The 12829-nt window shown below is 37.3% G+C and overlaps 1 long non-coding RNA gene across 1 annotated transcript; it reads right to left on the bottom strand.

The window, feature by feature from the left end:
• Nucleotides 1-1419: 1419 nt before the first annotated feature.
• LOC132662964 (uncharacterized) lies at nt 1420-12154 on the bottom strand. The gene is made up of 2 exons (XR_009602774.2): nt 11901-12154; nt 1420-1711 (listed from the first exon to the last, which is right to left on the bottom strand). It is a non-coding gene; the product is annotated as an uncharacterized LOC132662964 (long non-coding RNA).
• Nucleotides 12155-12829: the final 675 nt, after the last annotated feature.

The following is a 12829-nucleotide window of genomic DNA, read 5'->3' as shown; positions in this document are numbered from 1 at the left end:
TGAATACTTATCATTTGTTTGTTTTTTGTTTTTTTCTTTTTCTTTTCTTTTTTTTAATAATATCCATCCTAACAGGTGTTTGAAGATTATTGGTGTTGAGCAACTTTTTATGTACCTGTTGGCCATTTGTATGTTGTCTTTGGAGAAATGTCTATTTAAACCCTTTCTGCATTTTATTTTTTTTTTTAAGTTTGTTTGTTTGTTTATAGTGCATGCAAGTGAGGGAGGGGCAGAGAGAGAGGGAGAGAGAGAATCCCAAGCAGGTTCCACACTGTCAACGTAGAGCCTGACACAGGGATCAACCTCACAAATTTCAAGATCATGACCTGAGCCAAAATCAAGAGATAGATGCTTAACCGACTTTTCCACCCAGATGCCCCTTTGTCCTATTTTGTCCTATTTTGAAAACTGGTTTATTTGGTTGTTTTGCTATTACATTGTAGGAGTTTTTTATTCTGGGTATCAACCCTTTATCAGATACATGGTTCACGTATATATTTTCTCCCATTCTGGACATTGCTTTTTCATTGTTAATTATTCATTTTGCTGTGTAGAAACTTCTTAGTTTGATGCAGTCCCACCTGCCTATATTTGCTTTTTTTGCCTGTGCTTTTGGTGTCATATCCAAGAAATCATTGCCAAGACCAATGTCATGGAGCTTTGACCCTCTGCTTTCTTCTAGGAGTTTTACAGTTTCAGGTCTGATGTTTCAGTCTTTAATCCATTTTGAGTTATATTCTTTAAAAACCAACTTTATCAAGGAATAGTTTATATACAAATCATGTGCCAATTTTAAGTGAACAGCTTAATGAATTATGACAACTCATTGTAACTACTGTTGTACCAAGATCTAGAATATGGCAACAGTCCTAAAAGTCAGTCTTGCAAGCTTTTGCTATCCTAACTGCACACTTCTAGGTGTAGATAAGCACTGATCTGTTTCTATTGTCATAAATTAGATTTGTGCTTTCTAGAATTAATATAAATGGCATCATACATATTCTTTTATGCCTAGTCTCTTTCTCTGAACATGATATGTTGAGATTCATCAACATTTTTACATGTATTAATCAGTTCATTCTCCTTTACTTCTGAGTATTATTCCATTGTATGGATATTCCATACTTTATTCATTCATCTATGGATTGGCATTCAGGTTGTTTCTACTTGTGGGCTATTATGTGTAAAGCTGCTATGAATATTCATGTATGAATCTTTGTTTGGACATATACTTTTATTTTTCATGGGTAAATACCTAGAGTGCAATTGCTGGGTCTTAGGGTAAGTTCGGTGCATGTTTATCTTTATAAGAAATTGCCAAAAGGTTTTACAAGATGGTTATGCCACCATAAATGTAGGACAGTTCCAGTTGTTCCATCTATTACTTATCTACTGATGCATACAAAACTACTACAAATGTAGAGGGTTAAAACAACACATATTTATTATCACACAGTTGATGCAGGTCAGGAATTTGGGCAGTGTTTAGCTGGGTCCTTTGTTTCATGGTCTCTCAAGAGGCTGCAATCAAGGTCTTTTCAGGGCTGTGGCTCATACGAGGCTCAACTGGGTAAGGATCCATTTCCAAGTTCATGTGGTTGTTGGCAGGATTCATTTCCATGTGGGCTGTTAGGCTGCAGCAACTTGTTGGATGTTGGCCAGTGGCCACACTCAGTTCTTTGCCCCATGGGCTTCTTCACATGGCAGCTTACTTCATCAAATATAGCAAGGGAGATAGCCATTAGAGATGGTTGGCTAGCAAGATAGAAGCTGTAATCTTATGTAAACACAGAAGTGACATTCCATCACTTTTGCCATGTTCTGTTGGCTCACCCACATAAGTCTCCCCCACATTCAAGGAAGGGATTACATAAGGGCATGAATATCAAGAAGCAGGGGTCATTGGGAGCCATGTTAGAGTCTGTCTGCCACACTCCACATCCTTGTCAACATTTGGTATTAATCTTTTTTATTTTAGCCTTTCTAGTGTATGTATACTGCTATATCATTGTGATATTAATTCACATTTCTCTGATTACTGATATGTTGAACATCTTTTCATAAACTTACCTGCCATTTGTGTATCTTTTTTGATAAAATGTGTGTTCATATCTTTTCCTTCCACCATTTAAAATGGAGTTTTTATTTTATTTCTGAATTGCAGAATTTTTTATTTATTTTGGATATAAGCCCTTTGTCAGATAAAGGTTCAGCTAAGATTTTATCATAATCTGTGGTTTGCCTATTTATTTTCTTCATGGTGACTTGGTGAAAAATTTTAGATTTTGATTAAGTGTAATGTATAATTTTTCCCTATTTGGTTATTTATTTCTATGTTCTAAGAAATCACTGTCTTCTCTCAAATGACTAAGATATGCTGCAATATTTTCTTCTAAAAACTCTATGATTTTAGTTTTTATATTTAGGTCTGTGATACACCTTGAGTTTTATTTTACTTGTTTATGCTAGAAGGAAGGTAATGAGCTTCCTTCCCGCCCCCTCCCCCCCAATATGAATATCCAGTTGTTCTAGTACCATATTTTAGAAAAATTCTTTGCCCTATTAAATTACTCTGACCTCTTTGTTAAAAATCCATTGCTATATGGGTCTTTATCTACTCATGTTTTGATTCTATTGGCCTATATAGTTATTCTTGCACCAATACCCACATTGTCTTGATCACTGTAAATTTTATGGTAAGTCTTTAAATCAGGTAAACTTGTAAACTTGTAATATTTAAATCAGGTAATATCAGGTAATAAATCAGTTAATATTTTAACTTTGGCATTCTTTTTCAAAATTCTTGGGATAATCTAGATTCTTTAAATTTCTATATAAATTTCAGAATTCTCTAATTTTTACAGAAGTAGTCTGTTGAGAATTTGATTTGGATTGCATTAAGTCTATCCATCAATTTGAGAATTGCCATCGTAATAATATTGAGTCTTTTTTAGGCTCCTGGGTGGCTCAGTCAATTGAGCCTCTGACTCTTGATTTTGGCTCAGGTCATGATCACAGGGTCATGGGATCGAGCCCCACAACGGGCTTCACGCTGCACATGGACCCTGCTTGGAATTTTTTTTCCTCTCTCTCTCAAATAAAATGAATAAATAAAAATATTGAGTCTTTTGGGGTGCCTGGGTGGCTCAGTCAGTTAAGCATTGGACTTCAGCTCAGGTCATGATCTGACGGTTCACGGGTTCGAGCCCCACATCCGGTTCTGTGCTGACAGCTCAGATTCTGTGTCTCCCTCTCTCTCTGCAACTCCCCTGCTCACACACTGTCTCTTACTGTCTCTCAAAAATAAATGAACACTAAATTTTTTTTTTTAAATATTGAGACTTTTTTCTCATGGATATGGTACAACTGTCCATTTATTTAGGTGTTGTTTAATTTCTGTCAGCAATGTTTTATACTGTACACTGTATATTTCTTTGACATATTTTCCTTAAATTTATCCCTAACTGTGTCTGTTTTTTGGTGATACTGTAAATGGTATTGTTTTAAAATTTCAGTTTCCAATTGTTTGTTGTTAGTATATGGAAATAGAATTCACTTTTTTATTGACCTGTGAATCAGTTATTCAGTTCTAATAACTATTTTTTTGCAGATTCTAATGATTTTCTTTGTATACAAATATATTGTCTCCAAATAATGAGAATTATATTTCTTCTTTTCCAATATCTATGTCTTTTGTATCTTTTTTTTCTTTGCCTTATTACATTGACTATGACCTCCAGTATGATGTTGAATAAAAGCAGTGAACTAGGATACATTATCCTATTCCTGAATTTAGGAATGAAACATACTCTTTTCCTGTCACTACTCTAAAGATATTAGTTGTAAGTTTTTCATAGATGCATTTTACCAAGTTTAGGAAATTCTCTTCTATTTCTAGCTCGCTGAGAGATTTTTCATAAGTGGATTTTCAATTTTGTCAAATGATTTTCCTAAATCTGTTTTTCATTAATTTTTGATTTGTTGATATAGTGAGTTACATTAATAGATTTTCCAATGTTAAATGAAACTTGCTTTCATGATGTGTTCCTATTTTTATATATTGCTGGAATTGATTTTCTAAGATTCTTTAAGGATTTTTGAATCCATGTTCATGAATGATGTTGGTCTGCAATTTTCTTTTCTTGTAATGTCTTTGGCCCCATGAAATAAGTTGGAAAGTGTTTCCTCTTCTAATTTCTGGGGGAAAAAATTGAATAGAATTGGTATATTTCTTCCTTAAATGTTTCAGAAAGTTTGCCAATGAAGTCATCTGTGCCTATAATTTTCTTTGTGAGCATACTGCAATTATGCAATTGCAATTACTTAAATACATATACAATTCTTCAGTTGTCTATTTCTTCTTGAGACAGTTTTGGTATTTGTGTTTTTCAAGGAATTTTTCCATTTTATCTATGTTGTTTGAATATATTGGCATAAAATTGCTCAGATATGTCCTTATCTTTTTTAAAAGGGGCTTTATTGAGCTATAATTAACATGCAGCAATTGCGCATATTTAAGTTACAGTTTTTAAAGTTTTGACATATGTGTAGCTCTGTGATCTCTGGAATTCTCTCTTCATACAACTCTCTCTTCTCTGGCATTCTGTCCTATAATCTCTAGCTGCTTTCATCTCCCTCAATCATCAGCTCTGTGTCTTCCATTCAGCAAGCCACCAAGCTCCACTTGTGCTCCCCAGCCCTGCATCAGTGCCTGTAGATGAAACAATTATAGGGTTCACCCTCTTTGTTTCCTGTCTCTAAAGGAACCACCATCCTTTGTTGCCTGCTAATTCCTTGAAGACCATTGTTTCACATATTTTATCCAACTTTTCATATTGTTTCATGCAGGAAGGTATATGCAGTGCAATTTTGAATCTCTTACTGGATACAAACATGTTTAGTATTGTTAAATCTTCTTTAGTATTAAAGGTTGTTAAATAGAATGAATCATTTGTCATTTTGAAATGTTCTCTTCCATCCTTGGTTGTGTGCTTTTTTCAGAAGTCTGCTTTGTGTAACATTAATAGAACCACTCCAAATTTCTTATAATTAGTGTTTGCATGGTATATCTTTTTCCATCCTTTAACTTTTGACCCTCCCCATCTTTATGCTTGTGTGCACATGTGTTTTATTTTGGGTGATACATCTTGCTTTCTTTATTCAGTTTCATAATTTTGCTTTCAATTGGAATATTTATACCAGTTTTCCAATAGACCTTTCTCTGATGATGGAAATGTTATAGATTATCTATTTAATATGCTAGCCACTAATTAGGTGGCTACTGAGCACTTGAAATATTGCTAGTGTGACTGAGGAGCTGAATAGTTTATCTTAGTAAATTTTTAATTAATTTAAAGAGCTCCATGTGGCCAATGGTTAGTGTATTGTAGCATATGTTTAAACCATTTACATTTAAGGTAATTACTGATATATTTGGGCTTAAGTTTACCAACTTGTATTTGTTTTCTATATTTTGTATTTTCTATTTCTCCTTTGTTCCTTTTTTTATCATTCCCTCCTCATTTTTTATTGAATACATTTTATTTTTCCCTTTTTGTTACCTCCACCATTGGCTTATTATCCTTATTTTGTTTTAAATTTTTTTTTTTTCATCGTTTTTTATTTATTTTTGGGACAGAGAGAGACAGAGCATGAACGGGGGAAGGGCAGAGAGAGAGGGAGACACAGAATCGGAAACAGGCTCCAGGCTCCGAGCCATCAGCCCAGAGCCTGACGCGGGGCTCGAACCCACGGACCGCGAGATCGTGACCTGGCTGAAGTCGGACGCCCAACCGACTGCGCCATCCAGGCACCCCCTTATTTTGTTTTAATGTGTATGTTTGTTCTAGAGTTTATCATATTCATCTCTAATGATCAAAATCTATGATATATTTCCTCACACATAAGAACAATCAAATATACTTTGAATTCTTCCTTCCATCTTTTGTGCTACTGTTATGTATTTTATTTCTAGTTATATTACAAACTCTGCTGTATATTGTCATTATGTCTGCTTTAAACAGTTAACTATCTTCTAAGGAGTTTATTTTCTTAAAATAATGAAAAGTATTTAAAAGAAATTTTTGAGTGTTTATTTTTGAGAGAGCAAGAGAGACAGGGCATGAGCCAGGGAGGGGCAGAGAGAGAAGGAGACACAGAATCTGAAGCAGCCTCCAGGCTCTGAGCTTCAGCACAGATCCTGGTGCAGGGCTTAAACCCAAGAACTGTGAGATCATGACCTGAGCCAAAGTCGGATCCTTAAACGACTGATCCACCCAGGCATCCCAAGAAAAAAATATTTTATAGTTACCCAGATATTTAAAATCTCTGTTGCTTCTCATTTCTTTGTGGAGATCTGAGTTCCCATCTGGGATCATGTTCCTTCACCTTTACCACCTCTCATAATACAAGTCTGCTTATGAAGAATTATCTTAGCTTTTTTTTATTTGTCTGGAGAGTCTCCAATTTTTCTTCATTTTAATGATATTTACTTGGTATTCAATTCTAGGATGGCCCTTTTTTATTTTGCTATGTTAAACATTTTGTTCCATTCTCTTATGGGTTTTTTTTTTTTTATAATTTCTTACAAGAAATCTACAGTCATTCTTGGTTTCTTTGTACATGAAGCATCATTTTTGTCCGGCTCTTAAGACAATCTTTTTATGACTGGGGTTCAGGAATTTAATTATGGTGTGATTTGGTGTGGCTCACTTTGTATCTTCCTTAGGGTTTCTAATCTTTATGGATCTCTGGGTTTATAAAGCTTTTATAAAATTTGGAAAATAAGTATTTCTTCATATATATTTTTTCATCTCCCCTTTTCCCCCTTTTCTGGGAGTTCCAACTGCATGTAAGTTAGACTGCCTGATTTGTCCTACAAGTCACTGATGTTTGGTTCACTTTTTAAAGTTTTCCCCTCTCTGTTCTACATTTGGGTAATTTATTTTGCTATGCCTTCATCTCCCAGTTCATACATCTTTTCTTCTGCAGTGCCTAATCCATGGCTATTCCCATCTGGGTGTAGGGGAGAGACTGCAAAGGCAGTCTGCGGGGGGGTGTGAGGTAGCTGCGGGGGGGCTTTGGGAACTGTAGGGGTCCAGTGTGGTCTTGCCATGCTCAGCTTCAGCTCAGCCCTTGGAGAAAAGAAGGCCTATATTTTGGTCCACTGCATGGATCCTTTGCAGGAACCTGAGTGAAGATGCAGCCATGTCCAATACATTGTGAGATCTCTCCTCCAGAGGGCCAAATTCTCTTCCCTTTCACAGTGTAAATGGAGTAGTCATCTTCCCATCTCTCTTGGAGGCAGCCTCCCACTCTTGTCTAATTGGAAAGATCTCCAGATCCACACAATGCTGCAGCTGGCAGCCCACCAGTTCCCTGTAAGCAGTAGAGCTGCTGAACATGACTGCTGTGAATGATGAAGAAATCTGAGCTATGTGAGAGGAGAATCGCAAATGTCCCTTGCCAAATCTATTGTGTTGGTGTCTTTGGGATTTGAATGAAATTAACTGAGTCCTGATCATTTCTTTCAATGCACTTTAAAGAGATGGGTCCTAAAAATTCCTCTGAGGATGAGACAAAAGGCAATGCTTTTTATTCAATGTACGCATCATCTGAATATATCTTCCAGATGACTCTGTACCTTCAATTAATCATGTGTGATTTTCCCACAAGAGAATGTGATGTTGATGGGGCTGATGACCTTCCAGAAAAAAGTGCCATGTTGCTACCTTGAGACCTTTCAGTACCTATATTAAACAAATGCCCATGCACTAACCCGTGTGGGGAAAAATGTGACCCCATGAAGGGTGATGTTACAGATAAAACAGCACCTAAACCCTCATGATTCCTGAAACTCCTGTGATCACAGCAAACCAACAGGGAAAGAGCAACTCAGCCCAGCCCACGTCCATGTTTGGCTCTCTAAATTAGAACTTAGAACTAAAGCTAGAAATATGTGCTTATTCTATGCAACCAATTTTTTCCAGAAAATGAATTTCAATTTTGTTTTTGTAAATAGTATCATTTTCAATTAGGTGCAAGGTGAACAATATATATGTTTAACAAATTCATTCAGATTGGGACACCTGGATGGCTCAGTCAGTTAAGCATCCAACTCTTGATTTCGGTTCAGGTCATGATTTTGCCATTCGTATGTTCGAGTCCCACCCCAGGCTCTGTGCTGACAGCATGCAGAGTCTGCTTGGGATCCTCTCTCTCTCCCTCTCTCTCTGCCATTCCCCTGCTTGTTCTCTCTCTCAAAAATAAATAAATTTCAAAAAAAAATAAAAAAATTCATTAAAATTGGTACTATCATGAATGAACCATTTTAACACAACAGAGAAGGGAAAAAAAATGTAATTTTTAGGATCGAGTACTTGGGAAGATTAAACTAACCACACTGACAGCTGTAGAAATGAAATGGTCAGGTACCAGGACACTGCAGAAGGCAATCTGCCAGGTAGGGTAGGAATTGAGAGCACTTTGGAGGAAGGAGACTTGGTCTCTAGACCTGTTGGTTACAGGTTAAGGGGTCTTTGCACATCATTCAATATCCTAAATTTGTGGCTTCTCCTTTTGTAACATGGCTATAATAATATTTGTCTCATAGGATGCTGAAAATATTAAATGACATAATATATGCAATGGTACTTTATAAATTGCAAAACCCTGTTACTACTCATGGACAGATTTTTTAAAAAGCAGAGGCTCTCATGGGCTGTTGTCACCAGAGAGGAGGTTTGGAAGTATAAAGTCTGCAGGTTATTAGAACTAGAGAAGCCATGAAGAGTAGAAGAGCAAGTGTTCTAGGCTAGAAGGATAAGCATGACCAGTGAACTCTGCACCACTGGGAAGGAGCCTGCTTCTTCTGTGGGAATGTTCTAGTTCCCATTCTAGTTCCTATTCTAGTTCTAGTCCTTTCTCCATCGTGGCCACCCTTCTCTAAACTCCAGGGACAGAAGTGATAAGCTGGTCTTACAAAGGCACAGCATCTAGACCATTCCTGCCTGGAGGCAAGAAGTGGTCTGTGATTTGGTTTGAGGATGGAAGTTCTATATAGAGCCAGTGGTTTTGAACACTGAGGGCACACCTAAATCACCTAGGAACAAGAGTGCCTGGTCCCCATCCCTGAGTTGCACTGAAACAGACTTTCTGGGAGTGTGAGGGCTTGGGTGTTTTTGTTTGTTTATTTTTAATCTAGCAGGGATTCTGATGAACAGCAGAGTTAAGAACCGCTGTTTAGCTTTTGATCCATGGACAGGGAAATTCTTTCTCAATAGAAACAACCTGCCATCCATTAGGTTGGAAAATTTAACTCTATTTGCTAGTGGCCCCAGCTATCTGTGCTCTCCCAAGAGAAGGCCAGAAGATCTGAAACCTTGTTGGTGTGCTAGAGACTTCTGTCTCCTACCCATATCCTTAGAACTCCAGGCTCATCTTTCTGCCCTGTAACTGCTCTGACAGTGAAAGCTCAGCAATGCTCAGCAGTGGAGAACACTTCACACAGAGAGCAGGGTGACTTCCATGGCCCACAAAGTTATGCACTGCATGAGCTATTCCATGTATATCTTTTAATGCCCTCACTGTTCAGCTCACCCTGCCCAGCTTTTTGTGCCTTCACCCTGCCCCACTTTCTGCACAGACCCCACAGAACTGAGGGAAGAAACGGGAGCCAAATATCCTCACACATGTCTGAGCTATTAGCATTACTAACAATAAGTCACTCTATCTTAATTTCATCAGATCTATCGTTACTTAAAAAATAATTTATTTATTCTCTGTCTCCTTCACTAGAAGGTAAGATTCGAGAAAGCAAGAATCTTTTTTGTGTCACTCGCTGCTATCTCCCCAGTGCCTAGAAATGTGCCTGGCATGTTGTAGGTCCTCAACATGTGGTATATGAATAATCGAATAGCACCCCATTTCTGAGAACTTATTATGTGCTAGGCCTATGCTATACCTTTATGTCTATTATCACATTTAATTCTCACAACAATCCCATACGGGAGGTGCCATTATACATTCCCATCTTAGAGCAGAGGAAACTGAAGTTCTGAGAAGTTAAGACATCTGCTGAAGGTTACACAGGCAAAAAAGAAGTGGAGCTAGGCCTTAAGCCCATGGCTTTCCAGCTCCAAAGACCAACTTCTTAAGGATATGGTACTAATTTCTCTCATTCCAGATGCTACAGGAGCATGTCCTCCACAAGAACTGGTTACAAACCTGGTTTCCCTCTGGCCCTGAGTGGTAGTGTGTTAGTGGTCTCCAGAGAGTGGTATTTCCTGGGAAGGGGTTGGGTGGGTGGGTATTGCAATCTAAGGAGGAATTCTATTCCTATATCCCACCCAAATCGAGGATTCTTTCAGAAATCTACACAACACCAGATAAGTTCATACTCTTTGGAAGATTTCTTTTTTTTAATGTTACCCTACTAGCATATTGAAAGGGCCAATGTGAGATTAAAGTCTGTCTCTCTTGGATGGAGAGACTCTGGATAACTTTTATTTCACCCTTTCTATTTTTGTACAATGAATATGTATACAATTCTTATGGTAAGGATTAAGCTGGTGTAACAAAGAGACTGCAAAATGCATTAGCCTACATATAAGTTCAAAGTTTCTTTTTCTTTTTCCTACCAGTCCAGGGCAGAAAGTTGGGCTCTGCTCTGAGGTTCCCCAGGTTCCCAGCTGGCCCAGCATTGGTCTAAGATGCCTTCTCCAGTTATTCTGTTCCTTGTAGTTGGGAGTAGCTCATCAGCACCATCTCCAGGAGAAGAGGAAGAAGTATAGGGAAGGTATACATAGCCTCTTTTTCAAGGTGGTACTCCTATCTCACTAGCCAAAATCTAGTTACATGACTACATCTAGCTGCAAGGGAGGCTGGGAAACCAGTCCCTGGTTGGGCATGTGTCCTACCAACACTCACACAGAGTGAATCCCATGATTAAAAGGAAGAAAGGGAAAATGGATATTAAGGGGGACAATAAGAGTTACTACCATAATGTGTATTTTTTTCTGATTAATTTTTAAATTAATTTTTAAAATTAATATACATAAAAATTAGCTTTTTTTTTTTGGTATGGGTAGTTCCATGAGTTTAAACACACTGATGGATTAGTGTAACCTCCACCACAATCAAAATACAGAACAGTTCCATCATCCAAAAAGCTCTCTTATACTGCCTTGCTCTAGTCACACCCTCTTCCCCACTCCTGACCCCTGACAAACACTTTTTTGCTATCACTCTACTACTATCTTTTTGAGAATCTCATATAAATGGAATCATATAGTATGTAACCTTTCCAGACTGGCTCCTTTCACTCAACATGCTTTTGAAATTCATCCCATTGTTACGTGTATCAATAGTTTCTTGCTTTTTAATGTAGAGATGCCCCATTTTGTTTATCCACCTACCCACTGAAGGACAGAAATTATTTCCAGTTTTTGGTAGTTACTTATAGAAAAGCTTTAAACAGTTCTGGACAGGGTTTTGAATGAATGTACATTGTCATTTCTCCAGGGCAAATACCTAGAAATGGGTTTGCTGGGTAAGATGACATGTGAATATTTATTTTTGTAAGAAACTGCCAAACTGTTCTGGAGTGGCTGCACCAATTTACATTTCCCTTAGCAATGTACACAAGAGTTCCATACTGCTGAATCCTCACCAGGTCCTGGTACTGTCCTTCTGCCAATACCACACAGCCTTGATTATTTTAAACTAAATCTTAAAGTTGAATAATGGAATACTTCTGAGGTCAATATTCTTCCACTATTCTAGTTTCTTTTCCTTTCATATTGACCTTAGAATCAGCTTATCAAATATTCTGGTAGGATTTTGATTGAAATTGCATCCAATCATGCCATAGGTCAATTTGGGGGAAAATTGACTTTTTTTACCTATGTTGAATCTTCCAATCCATGAGCATGGTATGACTTTACATATATTTAGGTGTTCTTTGATTTCTTTCATCAGCATTTCAGTTTCAGAAGATAGATTCTATGTATATGTAGTTAGAATTATACCAAGATATTTCCTTTTGAGGGAAATTCTTGTATGTGGTACCTTTTTTGTTTTCAATTCTTCAATACTAGTATTTAGAAATATGACAGATTTTTGTGTTTTGATCTTGTATTCTAGAATGTGACTAAACTCATTGTTATGGACTGAATTCTATCCCTTCAAAATTCCTATGCTGAAGCCCTAAGCCCCAGTGTGACTGTATTTGGAAATAGGGCCTCTTAGACAGTAATTAAGGTTAAATGAGGTCATAAGAGTAGAGCCCTAATGCAGTAAGAATGGTATCCTTATAAGAAGGGGAAGAGAAAGGCACACAGGAACATATACACAGAGGAAAGGCCATGTGAGGACATAGTGAGGCAGACAGTCTGCAACCCAAGGAAGAGAGGCCTTACCAGAAATCAAATTTCTCAGCATTAAGATCTTGGACTTCTAGCCTCCAGAACTTTGGGAAAATAAATTTCTGTTGTTTAAGCCACCCAGACTGTAGTATTTTGTTATGGCAGCACTAGTAGACTAATGCATTCACTTATTATTTATAGGAATTTTTGGTAGATTACTTGGGATGTTCCATGTAGACAATCATGTTATCTGCAAATAGGGAACGTTTTATGTCTTCCTTTCTAATATGTATGCTTTTTATTTTTATTTTTTATCTTACTGAAGAGCCTAGAACTTCCAGTAGTATGTTGAATAAGTGTGGTTAAAGTAGACATTGTTGCCTTGACTTGTTCCCAATTTTAGGGGTAAGACATTCAGTCTTTCCCTGTTAAGTATGATGTTACCTGAAAGCTTTGCTGATTCTCTT

Source organism: Panthera onca, chromosome A3 (assembly GCF_046562875.1).
Source record: "Panthera onca isolate mPanOnc1 chromosome A3, mPanOnc1 haplotype 2, whole genome shotgun sequence".
Classification (NCBI taxonomy): domain Eukaryota; kingdom Metazoa; phylum Chordata; class Mammalia; order Carnivora; family Felidae; genus Panthera; species Panthera onca.
The sequence above is the reverse complement of the archived record's forward strand: the minus strand, read 5'-3'. Positions and strand labels throughout refer to the sequence as shown.